The sequence below is a fragment of the Eriocheir sinensis genome, chromosome 12 (genome assembly GCF_024679095.1).
Source record: "Eriocheir sinensis breed Jianghai 21 chromosome 12, ASM2467909v1, whole genome shotgun sequence".
NCBI lineage: Eukaryota > Metazoa > Arthropoda > Malacostraca > Decapoda > Varunidae > Eriocheir > Eriocheir sinensis.
The window spans coordinates 23772222-23792332 of record NC_066520.1 but is presented as its reverse complement, the minus strand read 5'-3'; the positions used below and the strand labels follow the sequence as shown (position 1 = coordinate 23792332).

The 20111-nt window shown below is 48.9% G+C and overlaps 1 long non-coding RNA gene across 7 annotated transcripts; it reads right to left on the bottom strand.

Moving 5' to 3' along the window:
* Positions 1-205: 205 nt before the first annotated feature.
* LOC126997683 (uncharacterized) lies at positions 206-19943 on the bottom strand. 7 transcript variants are annotated; one of them, XR_007752260.1, is made up of 6 exons: positions 19583-19943; positions 13150-15982; positions 7733-7811; positions 4450-7540; positions 3147-3343; positions 206-1546 (listed from the first exon to the last, which is right to left on the bottom strand). It is a non-coding gene; the product is annotated as an uncharacterized LOC126997683 (long non-coding RNA). The 7 variants fall into 7 exon arrangements; XR_007752262.1 differs by lacking the exon at positions 19583-19943 and having other exon boundaries at positions 208-1546; positions 13150-13689; positions 13800-16161; XR_007752264.1 differs by lacking the exon at positions 19583-19943 and having other exon boundaries at positions 208-1546; positions 13150-13847; positions 13967-16161.
* Positions 19944-20111: the final 168 nt, after the last annotated feature.

The window sequence follows — 20111 nt, the reverse complement described above, 5'->3', positions numbered from 1 at the left end:
CAGGTGTAGTTCGGGAAGCTTGGCTTAAGCTTAAGTAGCTTCCCTGATGATCTTCACTGGTCAGTTTTCAGCTCTTCAGTTGTTTGTGTGATGATCTTCACTGGTCAGTTATAAGCTGGGCACTGGATTAAAAAATGGGTTAAATTTTCTAGTTCACTATTGCACATGATGCATTTTGTGCAGCACTACGGGTTGTGATAGCGACGCAGACCGGGTTGTGATAGTGACGCAGCAGTACGGGTTGTGATAGCGACGCAGTACGGGTGGTGATAGTGACGCAGTACGGGTGGTGATGGTGACGCAGTACGGGTGGTGATGGTGACGCAGTACGGGTGGTGATGGTGACGCAGAACGGGTGGTGATGGTGACGCAGAACGGGTGGTGATGGTGACGCAGTACGGGTGGTGATGGTGACGCAGTACGGGTGGTGATAGTGACGCAGTACGGGTGGTGATGGTGACGCAGTACGGGTGGTGATGGTGACGCAGTACGGGTGGTGATGGTGACGCAGTACGGGTGGTGATGGTGACGCAGTACGGGTGCTGGAAGTTTTAGTAGAGGACCTGGAAACAGTGCTCAGAAGGGAAAGACTCCAATGGTTTGGACATGTAAAGAGAGCAGGGAAGGATACAGTGCTGGGAGTGTTGGAGAGATTGGAGGTAGAAGGAAGGAGACCAGTTGGTAGACCTAGGAAAACGTGGAGAAGGTGTGTACAGGATGACTTGGAAGTGATGGGATTGGATGAGCATTGGGCAGAAGACAGTAGAATGGAGGTAGAAGGAAGGAGACCAGTTGGTAGACCTAGGAAAACATGGAGAAGGTGTATACAGGAAGACTTTGCAGTGATGGGCTTGGATGAGCATTGGGCAGAAGACAGAGTAGAATGGAGGTAGAAGGAAGGAGACCAGTTGGTAGACCTAGAAAAACGTGGAGAAGGTGTATACAGGAAGACTTTGCAGTGATGGGCTTGGATGAGCATTGGGCAGAAGACAGAGTAGAATGGAGGTAGAAGGAAGGAGACCAATTGGTAGCCCAAGGAAAACATGGAGAAGGTGTGTACAGGAAGACTTGGGATTGATAGGACTGTATAAGCATTGGGCGGAAGACAGAGTAGAATGGAGGAGAGCCATAAAGCGTCCAACCGCTCAGGAAGATTGAATTAAATGGACCTTAACCTAAATAATGATGATAATGACATTGTACTTACCAGGGACTGAGTGGTCATAGTAATAGTATTATCACCGATCAGCTGTCATGGAAGTACTATATAAGGGATTCAATAGTACACATAGTAGCAGTATAGAGGATTTAATAGTACACATAGCAGTATAGAGGATAGTAATAGTAATAGTAGTAGTAATAGTCTCAGCGATCTCCTTGAGTCCGTCGTCCATGTAGATGTAGTTTCCACACCTCCACCACCTTAGTAACATTGATGTGGCCGAGGTCAACAACATCGGCCGAGCACATCTCACAGAACTCCTTGTCCGAGGCGAGCTTGACCTGGCTGCCAACCTTCAGCCAGCTCGATCTCCGCCGATGCTCCCTGGGAAAGGTCAGGTCAGGTTAGGTTAGTTGCAGGAGGTCATGGTGGGGTCAAATGAGGGTGGGTTATGTTTTAGGAGGCAAGTATAGAAATGGAAAAATCACGGGGCCATTTTTTAATATATATATTTGTGTGTGTGTGTGTGTGTGTGTGTGTGTGTGTGTGTGTGTAGTGGAAGGCAGGGTACAGGGTTCCTCTTCTTACTAAAACCTTGATTAAAAGAAAATTAAATATATATAAATCCTGGGACCTGTTTTATTCTTATGTTATGTAAATGGTATGTCAATTAGTGTTTCCTATCCACTACTTTTATATGCAGATGACACAGTATATATATTAGCTGTAACACACAAGGATGCCAAGGAAGTTTCAGGCAAGCAGGGAAAAGAACTGGACTCCTGTAACAAGTGGATGGCAGAGAACAAGTTACTCACTCAGGAAGAACTGAAGCCTTGTTAGTAGCTTGGCTCAAATAGAAAACTAGGGAAAGGGAAAAAAACTCAAGTCACATGTAATAACCATACTATTGAGCCAATCTGTGGGTTTATTTTCTTCAACAATGACACCTAGTCTTTCCATATGGTCTAATTCCTTCTTAAGTTTATCCCTCAGAGCAACAGGTATTTCTCTAGGAGGGTGAGCCACAGGGACAACACTTGGACCAAACTGTAATTCAATTGTTGGAAAGTTTTGTTTAGTGGGTGCAACATCTGTGGTCATATGTTGGAGAGAGACAGAAGGGGAAGGAAGGAAAGTTTTGTTTAGTGGGCGCAACATCTGTGGTCATATGCCAGAGACAGACAGAAGGGGAAGGAAGAAAGTTTTGTTTAGTGGGCGCAACATCTGTGGTCATATGTCGGAGAGAGACAGAAGGGGAAAGAATTATAGAAGGGAACAGACCCCAGGAGACGGGACACAACCCCCGATTAATACCTGGTACCCATTCACTGCTGGGTGGAAAGGGGCGTAGGGTATCGGAAAAGCCGCCCAAATTTTTCCACTCTGCCCGGGAATCGAACCTGGGCTCTCTCAGTTGTGAGCCAAGTAATTTACCTGTACCATCCAGCAGGCATCCCAGTCCCTCAAATACATCAAAGAATTCCTCCAACATACCATTTGCACCATGAATTGTAGGCAATGTCCAGCGCACACCTGTGGTCGACGCATGTGTAGGCATTGGCACCCTTCAGCAGTGACGGGCCAAATTTGTGGCTTTACCGTGTTGCAGCAACAGGCCAAATTTGTGCCATGATATAAACCTCCAAAAATAGATGATACATAATCTGATCGCAAATGCTTTGACATATATGAAACGGTTTGTGTGAGGGATGATTTTTTCTCATTTTTCTCGCTTGGAGGGACCATTAAGATACATGATCCCCGCTGCTACAGGGTTAATATCTGCGTTTTTATGAGCGTTTTTTTCAAGTTCATTGCGCAGAGGAAGGGTCAGACTACCACCAGGGTCATTAAACTACCCCTGGAAATGCCCCAAACACCTATGAAAGCCTTGTCAAGTATTTTTTTTCTACAACAAAGGAGACAGCTCAAGGGCGCACACAAAAAAGGAAACTATATTATAAAAAAGCCCGCTACTCACTGCTCCCAAATACCATGTGTCAATTCCTGTGCAGATGACAAAAACCTGGATCTTCAAGTTCCTCCCTGTCTTAGCCTGTGGGGGGAGTCTCAACACCCTGCCCCTGCTGTGGGTGGTGTGGGGGGGGGTGGGGGTCTGGTGCAGGGCCCACAGCTCCACCGTCAGGCTCAGGGGGGAGTCTCCAGGTCCAACAGGTGCTGGGGGGGGCGGAAAGGCACCATATCAGAACACTCCTTACCCTGAGAGCATGTCAAGATACATAACACAGCAACATTCGGTAGATATTTGCCGTTAAAACCTCTTGTAAACCCACCCATTAAAACCTCTTGTAAACCCACCCATTAAAACCTCTTGTAAACCCACCCATTAAAACCTCTTGTAAACCCACCCATTAAAACCTCTTGTAAACCCACCCATTAAAACCTCTTGTAAACCCACCCATTAAAACCTCTTGTAAACCCACCCATTAAAACCTCTTGTAAACCCAGCCATTAAAACCTCTTGTAAACCCAGCCATTAAAACCTCTTGTAAACCCAGCCATTAAAACCTCTTGTAAACCCACCCATTAAAACCTCTTGTAAACCCACCCATTAAAACCTCTTGTAAACCCACCCATTAAAACCTCTTGTAAACCCACCCATTAAAACCTCTTGTAAACCCACCCATTAAAACCTCTTGTAAACCCAGCCATTAAAACCTCTTGTAAACCCAGCCATTAAAACCTCTTGTAAACCCAGCCATTAAAACCTCTTGTAAACCCAGCCATTAAAACCTCTTGTAAACCCAGCCATTAAAACCTCTTGTAAACCCAGCCATTAAAACCTCTTGTAAACCCAGCCATTAAAACCTCTTGTAAACCCAGCCATTAAAACCTCTTGTAAACCCAGCCATTAAAACCTCTTGTAAACCCAGCCATTAAAACCTCTTGTAAACCCAGCCATTAAAACCTCTTGTAAACCCAGCCATTAAAACCTCTTGTAAACCCAGCCATTAAAACCTCTTGTAAACCCAGCCATTAAAACCTCTTGTAAACCCAGCCATTAAAACCTCTTGTAAACCCAGCCATTAAAACCTCTTGTAAACCCAGCCATTAAAACCTCTTGTAAACCCAGCCATTAAAACCTCTTGTAAACCCAGCCATTAAAACCTCTTGTAAACCCAGCCATTAAAACCTCTTGTAAACCCAGCTATTAAAACCTCTTGTAAACCCAGCTATTAAAACCTCTTGTAAACCCAGCCATTAAAACCTCTTGTAAACCCAGCCATTAAAACCTCTTGTAAACCCAGCCATTAAAACCTTACCTTATCGCTTGTGAGAGTCCTCCCCTGCATAGGAACAGCTGTGTCATCCAGGGGTAGACCAGGCAATCAACCACTCATATCCACGGTAGACCAGGCAATCTACCACTCATCCAGGGGCCGGTAGACCAGGCAATCAACCACTCAGTGGATGACCGGTGTTGTGTAGCTTTCCAGTCTGAAATCCAGAGTTCGTAACCTAACTGATCATGGATATTAATCAGTGTTTCTACTCAAAGACAAACTGTGTGCGATGAACATTCAGCGACTCTGAAATAATCACGGAATATTTACGACACTATAACAAAAATATCCGACGTCACACCTGAACCATTGGATATCTGCGACATTATCCGTAAAGGCAATTAGGACACTCACTCACGAGGACGTCTCAGAATAAGTGCGCCGAGGATTATTATCGAGGCTAACATGGCTGTGGTCCGGGGCGTGGAACCTCATCAACGGTGACGAGGTGTTCTGTGGTTGAAGCTCGGCCGTGGAGGTTTCTTGTAGACCCGGGTGGATGTGGTAATGCCCGGGTGGAGCAGCAACGGCCGTAGAGGGTTGGGATGTACACTGTAGGGTCTTACGTATACTGTAGAGTCTTATGTATACTCTCGAGTCTTCCATGGCAAACGTTACCTGTTCTTTACTAACTAGAGAGATAGAGAAAGACACAGAGGGAGATTGAGAGACAGACCGAGAGAGACAGAGAGAGAAATTGAGAGAGAGAGAGAGACAGAGCAACACACACACACAGACGTACGCACAGTGCAGTGAGGGAGAATTAAGCAACAAACACACACACACACAGACATACACAGTGCTGGGAGGGAGGAAGGACAGGCAGCATGGCGGTACATTGTTTATTACGGAACGAAATTCGCGTTACAGCTGCAAGGTGCTCTCAACCACAATGCCTTACAAAACCAGCAGTAGTTACCTCCTCCTGCTGCAGCGACCTCCCCAAGACGGAGGGCCCCCAGACCCCGCCCAGCGAGGGGGCGCCTCCCCGGCCACCTGGTCAAAGGAGCAGCCCTCCATCTGGCAAGCCATGGGTTCAATCCTGGGACTGAACTTGCAGCCGGCCAGACGAGAAGCCCTCCCTCAACCAGTCAGCCAGAGAGGTGCGCCCCCGCCGACAGGGCCCAGAAGCCTTCCGCATCGGGCGGGTCACCACAGCCTCCTCTTCTGCTGCTCAGGAACACAACAGGCTAAAAGGCAACAGTTACACACACGGACATATAAAAAAAAGAAATCCTAACCGACGTCTCAGAGGGAGACGCCCAAAGGCGGCAGACCCAAACGCAGAACGGAAAACGCCCGTTCTGTGAAAGAGCCAACCGTCGTACCCCTAACACCCTAGGCCCCACCAGCCTCCTCCTGTGAGGAAAACTGGTCCTCAGTTTGGGCAGCTCGGAAGGAGCTACCCTGGCGACAAAGCTCTAACACAGACTGGCCCGCGTAAAACTCCGCCGCCTAAACTATCACCTTGCCAGACCTCCCTACGGGAGAATCTGACATCTATCTGCGCGTCTTTCAAGCGTTGCTCCGACTCCCTAACCGCCCGACCACCCGTCCGCCCGCCCGTTCCCACGTACGCCCGCCCGTCCGCCCATCCGCCCCCCGCCCCCCACCCGCCCGCAAGCGTGCGAGCAGAGGTACGACGAGCGTCAGTGCGGCGGAACGTAGCGTACGGGTTCCGTGCGTTCGTACGTGTGGCCGTACGGCTCAGCGTAGACGCTGCTGCCTGCCTACCTGACCGAGGGTGGCGTGCCCGCCCGACAACCCGACCGCAAGGTGGCCTGCCTACCTATCTGATGGCCCGACTGACAGCCTGACCACCAGATAGCTTGCCTGTCACCTGCTAGCCTGACTGCCAGGTGGCACACCCGCCCGTCGGCCTGATGGACAGACGGCCACGCCCATGCCTTCCTGACACAGTGATTAGCTAAGTCCCCCGCCAACACCCCACACAAAAAAAAGACACTCACACACAAAAAAAAAACTCACACACCCTACATAACCTGCACCGTAGTGCTACCCAACCTCAGCTGCTCCCGCGTTGCACACCGCCACCGCCGTTGATCGCCCGGCAGCATCCACCCAGCGCCTCTCCTGGGACAACAGCTAAAGAGCTAGGGAGGAAGGGGGTTATGGGGAAAAAAACATACATAGAAATGAAATCCTAGCAGTCACACAGCAACACACAGCAAAAGGTCAAACACACGGCAGGCCTGCCATCACACACACAAACACACACAGCACACACTAAACCAAATACCGTGGATATACCGTAGTGACGTGAAGTGATGTCCTCGCTGCCTCGCGCCTCCGGACTGCCACACACACACACGCTAGCTATTGGGTATAAACACACGGGAAAAAGGCATACAAAAAAAAGACATCCTAAATAAAAATAACACACACAAGCACTCAGCGGGGGTTTGGGGAGGCAGACGGAGGAGGGCCAGTTAGCATGGGAAAGGGGAATCACCCTGCCCCAGGAAATGGATATGGTCTTGGCACCCCCCCCCTGGCGTGAAGGTGTACCCAACACACCAGGCGGTAAGGCTCGACACAACCCAAATCCCAGAAGGTTCATCCCCCAACCCACTTCCAGCCCACCAACCATTCTACCCCACCCTCCCTTACCCACTGAGCACCCACAGACATACACCAAAAAAAAGACTCCACTCCCCATCAGACTCCTTGGAAGAAGGCAGCCTGATCCACCTAATAAAAAAGCCAGGCTCAACCTTACGGAAGAGTCTGGCAAAACTTCGGCGGAGACAACGCGAAAGAACACGCCTGGCCAAGCAGAGCCCGACCGCTCTGGCCCCCGGAAGAGAGGCCAGAGTAGCTAGAGTCGGCTTCCTCCTACGGAGAAAACCGACAAAAAAAACTTCAGACATCTCGGAGGGAGACCGTCTGAAGGTGGAAGACTCAAACGCAGAACGGAATCACACCCGTTCTGTGAAAGAGCCAACCGTTGTTACACCTAACACCCTAACACCCTACACCAGCTAAACAAACACCCTACACCCTGACGTGCTGCTCCCGCGCTGCGCCGATGCTCTCCACTTACGCGCCTCTGAAAGAACAAGACCGACTTAGACACAACCCAGGAGACAGTGACGGAGAATTAGACACACTATGAAAATTATACAAGAGCAACAGTGTTTAATGATCTCGTTATTTGACCGACTATAATTTCATTACTGTTATTGGTATTATTATATTCATTACTATTATTGGTATTATCAAAATCATTATCATTGTTTACCTGGACGCCAGAGGATACAGGCAAGGGACGACACACGCTACCACCTCCATCGACGTGTCTCTCCAGGCGGGGCAACACGCTGGAAGTACAGGGAGACTCAGACATGTGGAGAGGCAGCGGCGGAGACATCCAGACATCTCGGCTCAGACACAGGTGGCTGCTCCATTAACCCGGCAGCAGCGACGGGCCAAGTTTGTGGCTTTACCGTGTAGCAGCGATGGGTCAAGTTTGTGCCATGATATTTAAACCCCCAAAAATAGGCTGGTTAGGCTATATAAGGCCATGGCTTTATCTAACCTCTTCTTGAATGTATCTATGGTATTGGCACCCACAACATGGCCCCCAAGCCTGTTCCACTCATCCACCACTCTGTTAATAAACCAATTCTTGCCTATGTCTTTGTTGAATCTGAATTTGTCTAACTTAAAACCATTGCCACGCGTCCTACCTGGCTCTTTTACTATCAAAATCTTATTGACATCCCCTTTATTAAATCCCTTCATCCATTTATAGACTTCGATCAAGTCTCCTTGCAACCTTCGCCTTTCTAGAGAGTGTAGATTTAACTGCTTCAGCCTGTCTTCATAAGGCAAGTTTCTCACCCCCTGAATCATCTTTGTCATCCTCCTCTGTACAGATTCTAACACCTTGATATCCATTCTATAATAGGGGACCAGAACTGCACTGCATAACTGAGATGAGGTCTAACTAGTGCTAAGTAAAGTTTGAGGATGACTTCAGCGCTCCTATTGCTCACGCTCCTTGAGATGAAACCAAGTACTCTGTTGGCACGATTTTTGGCCTGAATGCATTGAGCCCTAGGACGGAGGCCAGCGCTCACTAGGACTCCTAAGTCTCTCTCACGCCCAGACCTGCTTAGAGGAGTGCCATTTAAGGAGTAATTGTGTGAGGGGTTATTCCTGCCTACACTCAGAATGCTTTACTTCCCGACATTGAATTCCATCTGCCACTTCCCCACCCAATCATATAGTCTGTCAAGCTCATCCTCGATTACTTTAGTGTAGAAGGACAACAGGTTAGTAAGGCAAGAAGCCGCAAGATCTATCCTTTGTATACCTATGCTGTGAATCATGAATTAAATTATGCTTTTCTAGATGGTCCAGAATGCTCCCGGCTATAATTTGTGGCTTTACTGTGTAGCAGCGACGGGCCAAATTTGTGGCTTTACCGTGTAGCAGCGACGGGCCAAATTTGTGGCTTTACCGTGTAGCAGCGACGGGCCAAATTTGTGGCTTTACCGTGTAGCAGCGACGGGCCAAATTTGTGCCATGATTTAAACTCCCCAAAATAGATGATACCTAAACTGATCACAAATGCTTTGATATACATTATGAAATGGTTTGTGTGCGGGGTGATTTTTCTCGCTTGGAGGGACCATTAAGAAACATGACCCCTGCTGCTACCACCACCGGGTTAAGGTCAACTAAATTGTAATGCCAAAATTTAATTAAGTACGGGAAAGATAGAAATTAGGGAGGATAAGTAGTTTTAAGTATTTTTAAGAATGTATAAATTCCATCGCTATCTCTCACGTACTTAACTGAATTTTTCTTAACTAAAAATGGTCAAATCATCACTTATCTCCTCTATTATGCATATATAATCATTTTTGCAATTACTAACATTATATACTCATTTAAATAAATTTTCACACGAATACAAATAATATTGTTACATATACCCTGTACTGTCCAAACCCCTTATGCAAGAGTTAACCAGCATCTTCATTCTTTCATCCCTGTGCTGTCCAAACCCATTATGCAAGAGTTAACCAGCATCTTCACTCTTTCATCCCTATACTGTCCAAACCCTTTATGCAAGAGTCAACCAGCATCTCCACTCTTTCATCCCTGTACTGTCCAAACCCCTTATGCAAGAGTTAACCAGCATCTCCACTCTTTCATCCCTGTACTGTCCAAACCCCTTATGCAAGAGTTAACCAGCATCTTCATTCTTTCATCCCTGTGCTGTCCAAACCCATTATGCAAGAGTCAACCAGCATCTCCACTCTTTCATCCCTATACTGTCCAAACCCATTATGCAAGAGTTAACCAACATCTTCATTCTTTCATCCCTGTACTGTCCAAACCCATTATGCAAGAGTCAACCAGCATCTCCACTCTTTCGTCCCTATACTGTCCAAACCCCTTATGCAAGAGTCAACCAGCATCTCCACTCTTTCATCCCTATACTGTCCAAACCCATTATGCAAGAGTTAACCAGCATCTCCACTCTTTCATCCCTGTGCTGTCCAAACCCATTATGCAAGAGTCAACCAGCATCTCCACTCTTTCATCCCTATACTGTCCAAACCCCTTATGCAAGAGTCAACCAGCATCTCCACTCTTTCATCCCTATACTGTCCAAACCCATTATGCAAGAGTCAACCAGCATCTCCACTCTTTCATCCCTATACTGTCCAAACCCATTATGCAAGAGTTAACCAGCATCTCCACTCTTTCATCCCTGTACTGTCCAAACCCCTTATGCAAGAGTCAACCAGCATCTCCACTCTTTCATCCCTATTCTGTCCAAACCCATTATGCAAGAGTCAACCAGCATCTTCATTCTTTCATCCCTATACTGTCCAAACCCCTTATGCAAGAGTCAACCAGCATCTCCACTCTTTCATCCCTGTACTGTCCAAACCCCTTATGCAAGAGTCAACCAGCATCTCCACTCTTTCATCCCTATACTGTCCAAACCCCTTATGCAAGAGTTAACCAGCATCTCCACTCTTTCATCCCTATACTGTCCAAACCCATTATGCAAGAGTCAACCAGCATCTCCACTCTTTCATCCCTGTACTGTCCAAACCCCTTATGCAAGAGTCAACCAGTATCTCCACTCTTTCATCCCTGTACTGTCCAAACCCCTTATGCAAGAGTCAACCAGCATCTCCACTCTTTCATCCCTATACTGTCCAAACCCCTTATGCAAGAGTCAACCAGCATCTCCACTCTTTCATCCCTGTACTGTCCAAACCCCTTATGCAAGAGTCAACCAGCATCTCTACTCTTTCATCCCTATACTGTCCAAACCCCTTATGCAAGAGTTAACCAGCATCTCCACTCTTTCATCCCTATACTGTCCAAACCCCTTATGCAAGAGTTAACCAGCATCTCCACTCTTTCATCCCTATACTGTCCAAACCCCTTATGCAAGAGTTAACCAGCATCTCCACTCTTTCATCCCTGTGCTGTCCAAACCCATTATGCAAGAGTCAACCAGCATCTCCACTCTTTAATCCCTATACTGTCCAAACCCATTATGCAAGAGTCAACCATCATCTCCACTCTTTCATCCCTGTACTGTCCAAACCCATTATGCAAGAGTCAACCAGCATCTCCACTCTTTCATCCCTGTACTGTCCAAACCCATTATGCAAGAGTCAACCAGCATCTTCACTCTTTCATCCCTATACTGTCCAAACCCATTATGCAAGAGTTAACCAGCATCTTCACTCTTTCATCCCTTACACTGGTAAACTCTGGGGCACCCTTCCTGTGTCTATATCTCCTCCTGCCTTTGACCTGAACTCTCTCACGAGGAATGACGTATCGAGACGCTTCTCCTCCCGAAACTGACCTCCCTTTCAGCCGCTCATAACTTTTGCCTCTGAAGGAGCAGCTTTTAACCCAAGAACATCGGCAGACCCTTTTCTGGGCTTTCACGAGTCATGGCTGTGGTACGGTGGAGCCTAAAAAGGGCTCACCATAAAACCCGTAATTCTAGGCAATGGTGGCACAGCGCAACCCACCATGCATGCCCCGGGTCATTGTGGTGGGTGAGTGATCTTGAGGTGGGCTTTTTGACATGGGTGGTGCTGTAAGGTCATGGCAGACTGAATTAGCTATCCACACAGTAACCACTTGTCACATTCTCTGCATTAGACAACAAGTGACTCTCGGCTAGATGCCACAAGAATGGAGTTTGAGCAGAAGGAAATATTCTTAATGGCTTTGTGGTTATGAGAGGAGCAAGATGGCGCCACTATAAACACTCGCCTGCGCCAGAACGGGGTGGGCCGACCATCAGGCCCCACCAGGAAGATGCCTACTGGCGCAACAGGCAACGATGTAAAAAATAAATAAATAAATAAATAAATAAATAAAATAAATAAATAAATAAATAAATAAATAAAGGTACTCTGATGTACGTTCCATGCTCTTTTCTGTGTCTCAAAATGCTGTGTAATGTTGACGTTTCTCGGCCACTTCTCGGCTTTCCCGTTGCCGACGCCCACGGGTTAAGCCCTTCCCGGCGGAGGATCTATAGAGTGACGTTTGGAAATTGGGACTTTTTGTCGGCGCGTCAGTGTATAGACGTTTGCTCTCACTTGCCCACATTAGATAGCAGCATGGCGCCACTATAAACACTCGCCTGCGCCAGAACGGGCTGGGCCGACCATCAGGCCCGACTGCCCAACTGCCAGCACCCCATCATCAAGAGATCTACAGTAGTTGCCTTACGGCTGACCGTCGCGCGCGTAGAAATGTACGTCTTCACAGGCAACACCCCCTGACCGTGCCTGTATGTTCGCAGGAGAGGCTTACATTACTGAATCTTATAGATCTTGGCCTCCTCTTTCCAATGATGGTTTTGTTTTGTAGCTGTGATGAATAGTTTGCGAGATACAGCGGTTAAGAGAGATTCCCTTCCCCTGCTGGGGTGTCCGAGCGCGCCTGAGGGGATAGTCTCGTTGCGAGCGCCTAGCAACGAAATGGTTAAATAACATCTATATATAGATGTAAATGTTGGTTCAGTTTTGCGGCAGAGTCGATATAGAAACGTCACTCTGGAATGCCCACTTGCGGGGAATCTATATACACATATGGATGTTTAATGACGAGATTTTCTATTCTCTTTTTTCTATTACTCTCTCGGTCCCACACGTCCTCTGCGTGTATCGAAACACACGGGAAATTAATCACAACGGGGAGAGGGTATGCCCCGGCTGCCTGGGATTGAACCCACGACCAGCGTGACGGGAGAGCCACTCCTTACCGAGTCGGCCAAAGAGGTGCCCCCCTGGCTAAGTGGGTTATGGGAGGCTCGTTCATCAGGCCGCACTACAGATGAACATCAACAGCGTCTATACAGAGACTATTTTTTGGGGGGTAGAACATACGTCTCCCCTGCCGCCAGGAAGGGGTTAATGGGCTTTTTCTAAACCTATTTTTTGGGGGGTAGAACATACGTCTCCCCTGCCGCCAGGAAGGGGTTTATGGGCTTTTTCTAAACCTATTCTTTGGGGGGTAGAACATACATCTACCCTGCCGCTGGGAAGGGGTTAACAGCATTTTTCTAAACCTATTTTCTTGTTGCCCTAGAGCGGTTTCTTTAGCTGTAAAAAACAATATCCATTATCCACACAACTATATCAAAATGCTTACCGGTCTCCCCAGCTGAAGAGATCACGGACAGAGGTGGTCACGTGCGCCCCCCCAAGCCCATGTCCCCCGGCGCCCATCTCCCGGAACACAGCAACACACAAACAAACGCTAGCTATGGGTGTAAAAAAAGATTACGTGCAAAAAGTTCACACACAAAAATACATCCTAACAAAATAATAGCGCGAAGGCATAACGCCCAGCGCGCGCACACACACAATCATACGACAGGCCTGCCATTCACACACAGACGCACACACAAGAGAACCCACTTAACCAAACCGTTGGTGTCGTCGCGATGAGTCCTCTGCATGGTCCGTCCGCGGCATCCTGCAAAAACAGAGAGGCATATTAGAAAAGGGAACATTAAGGGCCGCTTCCACAGTCCATCATGGTCTTTGTAACACTCCCGAACCAAGCTATAGAATCCCATACTGTTCTAAATGGCACCGTCTTCGATGACACACTAAATACACAGAGCTTTTCCTGTATAGTGTTGTCAAATTTGTGATCTTGAATATAAACAGGATCTCATCTCTCTACCTCATTTCCCTTCTCCTCCCTTTCCTTAGTAGCATAAACACACAAGACCTTTCCTGTATAGTCTCGTCAAACTTGTGAACTTGAATATAAACAGGATCTCATCTCTCAACCTCATCTCCCTTCTCCTCCCTTTCCTTAGTAGCATAAACACACAAGACCTTTCCTGTATAGTCTCATCAAACTTGTGAACTTGAATATAAACACCATCTCAGCTCACTCGTCTCTCAATCTCATCTCCCCTCCCCTCCCTTTCCTACGTACCATAAACACACAAAACCTTTCCTGTATAGTCTCGTCAAACTTGTGAACTTGAATATAAACACCATCTCAGCTCACTCGTCTCTCAATCTCATCTCCCTTCCCCTCCCTTTCCTACGTACCATAAACACACAAGACCTTTCCTGTATAGTCTCGTCAAATCTGTGAACTTGAATATAAACTCCAGACACCGTACAAGGAAATTTCGAAGGCTCTGGTATTGGTTTTGGAGCTTACTAACCCATCATGAGGAACTGTGAAACTGGGCCTTAGACACGGATGCAGAATTATAGCCATGGAAAAGGCAAATCGCTTATATATAGTGCATGAAACTGGCCATCACGGGGTAGTTAACGCATGGGAAAATATATTACTAACCCCGGAAGTTAAGTGAGATTGAAAATTTAAAGAAGCATTATGAGAGAGAGCACCGTGCAGGGCTTAGTAACAAGGATTTCGGTTAATTTACATTCACGTACGGATCGAGATATCGGCAAGGCTTGAAGCTGCCGAGATCTTTACATGGAAGAGGCGCCTGACTGGGACCGACCATTATACAGGGACAAAGCAAACTAGGACTGACCATTATACAGGGACAAAGCAAACTAGGACTGACAATTATACAGTGACAAAACTAGCTAGGATTGACAATTATACAGTGACAAAACTAACTAGCAAGCAGAGCCGGACACCACAAACAGCAAAAGATAACTTAGACATTAATTAAAAGGAAGGGATGAAGATAGACAGAGAGGAGGAGGAGGAGGAGGAGGAGAGAGAATAGACGAAGGGAAATTAGATGCAAGATTTGACCACCAGAAGGAACATCACTCAAAGGATAACTTAGACATTAATTAAAAGGAAGGAAGGGATGAAGATAGACAGAGAGGAGGAGGAGGAGGAAGAGGAGGAGGAGGAGGAGAGAGAATAGACGAAGGGAAATTAGATGCAAGATTTGACCACCAGAAGGAACATCACACAAAGGATAACTTAGACATTAATTAAAAGGAAGGAAGGAATGAAGATAGACAGAGAGGAGGAGGAGGAAGAGGAGGAGGAGGAAGAGGAGGAGGAGGAAGAGGAGGAGGAGAGAGAATAGACGAAGGGAAATTGGATGCAAGATTTGACCACCAGAAGGAACATCACACAAAGGATAACTTAGACATTAATTAAAAGGAAGGAAGGAATGAAGATAGACAGAGAGGAGGAGGAGGAGGAGGAAGAGGAGGAGGAGGAGGAGGAAGAGGAGAATAGACGAAGGGAAATTGGATGCAAGATTTGACCACCAGAAGGAACATCACGCAAAGGATAACTTAGACATTAATTAAAAGGAAGGAAGGAATGAAGATAGACAGAGAGGAGGAGGAGGAAGAGGAGGAGGAGGAGGAGGAGAGAGAATAGACGAAGGGAAATTGGATGCAAGATTTGACCACCAGAAGGAACATCACACAAAGGATAACTTAGACATTAATTAAAAGGAAGGAAGGGATGAAGATAGACAGAGAGGAGGAGGAGGAGGAGGAGAGAGAATGGGTCAGAGGAAACAGGGAAATGAAAAGTGTGGGACAGAAACATTCAATCACTAAATCAAAGGTGTTGGAACTATTGCTTCAAGGGAAAAGGATTGAGTTACTTTATAAGTGTTGCTGTAATATAAAGAACTTGATATAATAGATTGTGGTGGTGCCCCGCTCTCCCAACACCAGCTAACCAGTGATGACCTATCCTCCCTAGCACTCTGAACAGTATCATCGCGGCTCCTGGGTGTGGGGGACGGGACACAGGCGCTGAGATAGGCCTTGGTCACGGCAGCTCCTGGGTGTGGGGGACGGGACACAGGCGCTGAGATAGGCCTTGGTCACGGCAGCCCCTGGGTGTGGGGGACGGGACACAGGCGCTGAGATAGGCCTTGGTCACGGCAGCTCCTGGGTGTGGGGGACAGGACACAGGCGCTGAGATAGGCCTTGGTCACGGCAGCTCCTGGGTGTGGGGGACGGGACACAGGCGCTGAGATAGGCCTTGGTCACGGCAGCTCCTGGGTGTGGGGGACGGGACACAGGAGATATAGAAGGCATTTCATATGACACGAGAATCTGTTACCTATATGAAAAGGAGAGAGAGAAAGACCTAAGTTATGTGACAGATGGATGATTCGAAAGGAAGTGAACTCGGGGTCTCTCTCTCTCTCTCTCTCTCTCTCTCTCTCTCTCTCTCTCTCTCTCTCTCTCTCTCTCTCTCTCTCTCTCTCTCTCTCTCTCTCTCTCTCTCTCTCTCTCTCTCTCTCTCTCTCTCTCTCTCTCTCTCTCTCTCTCTCTCTCTCTCTCTCTCTCTCTCTCTCTCTCTCTCTCTCTCTCTCTCTCTCTCTCTCTCTCTCTCTCTCTCTCTCTCTCTCTCTCTCTCTCTCTCTCTCTCTCTCTCTCTCTCTCTCTCTCTCTCTCTCTCTCTCTCTCTCTCTCTCTCTCTCTCTCTCTCTCTCTCTCTCTCTCTCTCTCTCTCTCTCTCTCTCTCTCTCTCTCTCTCTCTCTCTCTCTCTCTCTCTCTCTCTCTCTCTCTCTCTCTCTCTCTCTCTCTCTCTCTCTCTCTCTCTCTCTCTCTCTCTCTCTCTCTCTCTCTCTCTCTCTCTCTCTCTCTCTCTCTCTCTCTCTCTCTCTCTCTCTCTCTCTCTCTCTCTCTCATGCAAAAAATAATTAATGTTTGAAGTCACCTTAATACACTGCCTTGCGTGATTGTAGTGTTCCATAAGTTATTGTACGAGAATAGATGAGCCAAAAGTTTTAAATTTCAAAAGTAAACACCACTACATATATTATCGGTATTTTTTTTTTGTTACTGGTATTAAGACTTATACCGGGAAGAGGCGGGGTGGTATTATTATTTAAGAAAACCGGTATTTCTGTCGGAACCATACACCCCTCGGTACCACAACCACCACAACCACACATCCCTAGTCACCACAACCACACATCCCTCGTCACCACAACCACCACAACCATACACCCCTAGTCACCACAACCATACACCCCTCGTCACCACAACCACCACAACCATACACCCCTAGTCACCACAACCACACACCCCTCGTCACCACAACCACCACAACCACACATCCCTCGTCACCACAACCACCACAACCACACACCCCTCGTCACCACAACCACCACAACCACACACCCCTCGTCACCACAACCACCACAACCACACACCCCTCGTCACCACAACCACCACAACCACACATCCCTCGTCACCACAACCACCACAACCACACATCCCTCGTCACCACAACCACCACAACCACACATCCCTCGTCACCACAACCACCACAACCACACATCCCTAGTCACCACAACCACCACAACCACACAGCCCTCGTCACCACAACCACCACAACCACACATCCCTAGTCACCACAACCACCACACATCCCTAGTCACCACAACCACCACACATCCCTAGTCACCACAACCCCCACTCGATCCAGTCACCACAACCCCCACTCGATCCAGTCATCACAACCCCCACTCGATCCAGTCATCACAACCCCCACTCGATCCAGTCATCACAACCCCCACTCGATCCAGTCACCACAACCCCCACTCGATCCAGTCACCACAACCCCCACTCGATCCAGTCATCACAACCCCCACTCGATCCAGTCACCACAACCCCCACTCGATCCAGTCACCACAACCACCCACTCGATCCAGTCATCACAACCCCCACTCGATCCAGTCATCACAACCCCCACTCGATCCAGTCACCACAACCCCCACTCGATCCAGTCACCACAACCCCCACTCGATCCAGTCACCACAACCCCCACTCGATCCAGTCACCACAACCACCCACTCGATCCAGTCATCACAACCCCCACTCGATCCAGTCATCACAACCACCACTCGATCCAGTCACCACAACCCCACTCGATCCAGTCACCACAACCCCCACTCGATCCAGTCACCACAACCCCCACTCGATCCAGTCACCACAACCACCACTCGATCCAGTCACCACAACCCCCACTCGATCCAGTCACCACAACCCCCACTCGATCCAGTCACCACAACCACCACTCGATCCAGTCACCACAACCACCACTCGATCCAGTCACCACAACCACCACTCGATCCAGTCACCACAACCACCACTCGATCCAGTCACCACAACCACCACTCGATCCAGTCACCACAACCACCACTCGATCCAGTCACCACAACCACCACTCGATCCAGTCACCACAACCACCACAACCACCACTCGATCCAGTCACCACAACCACCACAACCACCACTCGATCCAGTCACCACAACCACCACTCGATCCAGTCACCACAACCACCACAACCACCACTCGATCCAGTCACCACAACCACCACAACCACCACTCGATCCAGTCACCACAACCACCACAACCACCACTCGATCCAGTCACCACAACCACCACTCGATCCAGTCACCACAACCCCCACTCGATCCAGTCACCACAACCACCACTCGATCCAGTCACCACAACCACCACAACCACCACTCGATCCAGTCACCACAACCACCACTCGATCCAGTCACCACAACCACCACAACCACCCACTCGATCCAGTCACCACAACCACCACAACCCCCACTCAGTCCAGTCACCACAACCACCACAACCACCACTCGATCCAGTCACCACAACCACCACTCGATCCAGTCACCACAACCACCACAACCACCACTCGATCCAGTCACCACAACCACCACTCGATCCAGTCACCACAACCACCACAACCACCACTCGATCCAGTCACCACAACCACCACTCGATCCAGTCACCACAACCACCCACTCGATCCAGTCACCACAACCACCACAACCACCACTCGATCCAGTCACCACAACCACCACTCGATCCAGTCACCACAACCACCCACTCGATCCAGTCACCACAACCACCACAACCACCACTCGATCCAGTCACCACAACCACCACTCGATCCAGTCACCACAACCACCACTCGATCCAGTCACCACAACCACCACTCGATCCAGTCACCACAACCACCACTCGATCCAGTCACCACAACCACCACTCGATCCAGTCACCACAACCACCACCTGATCCAGACACCACAACCACCACTCGATCCAGTCACCACAACCACCACTCGATCCAGTCACCACAACCACCACTCGATCCAGTCACCACAACCACCACTCGATCCAGTCACCACAACCACCACTCGATCCAGTCACCACAACCACCACTCGATCCAGTCACCACAACCACCACTCGATCCAGTCACCACAACCACCACTCGATCCAGTCACCACAACCACCACTCGATCCAGTCACCACAACCACCACTCGATCCAGTCACCACAACCACCACTCGATCCAGTCACCACAACCACCACTCGATCCAGTCACCACAACCACCACTCGATCCAGTCACCACAACCACCACTCGATCCAGTCACCACAACCACCACAACCACCACTCGATCCAGTCACCACAACCACCACTCGATCCAGTCACCACAACCACCACTCGATCCAGTCACCACAACCCCCACTCGATCCAGTCACCACAACCACCACAACCACCACTCGATCCAGTCACCACAACCACATGAAAAACACGTATAATTTCAATGTATACTTAAGTACTCTGACGTGGTGATGTTGACCTCGAAGTACTGCCGGAGGTCATTGAAGTCTCACACGATCCTTCCTTTGTATATGTGACACGCTGGTTACCCTGGGGTGGAGGCGAGGTCACTTGTAACATGCAGCAGAGGCCAGGGTTCGAACCGGGGCCGGGCGGCTACGGGGCTTGTAGGTGAGGGCGGGGTTCGAACCGGGTCCAGCATTTACGTGGGCGGGTACGGGGCTTGTAGGTGAGGGCGGGATTCGAACCGGGTCCAGCAGTTACGTGGGCGGGTACGGGGCTTGTAGGTGAGGGCGGGATTCGAACCGGGGACAACAGTTACGTGGGCGGCTACGGGGCTTGTAGATGAGGGCGGGATTCGAACCGGGTCCAGCAGTTACGTGGGCGGCTACGGGGCTTGTAGATGAGGGCGGGATTCGAACCGGGGACAACAGTTACGTGGGCGGCTACGGGGCTTGTAGGTGAGGGCGGGATTCGAACCGGGGACAACAGTTACGTGGGCGGCTACGGGGCTTGTAGA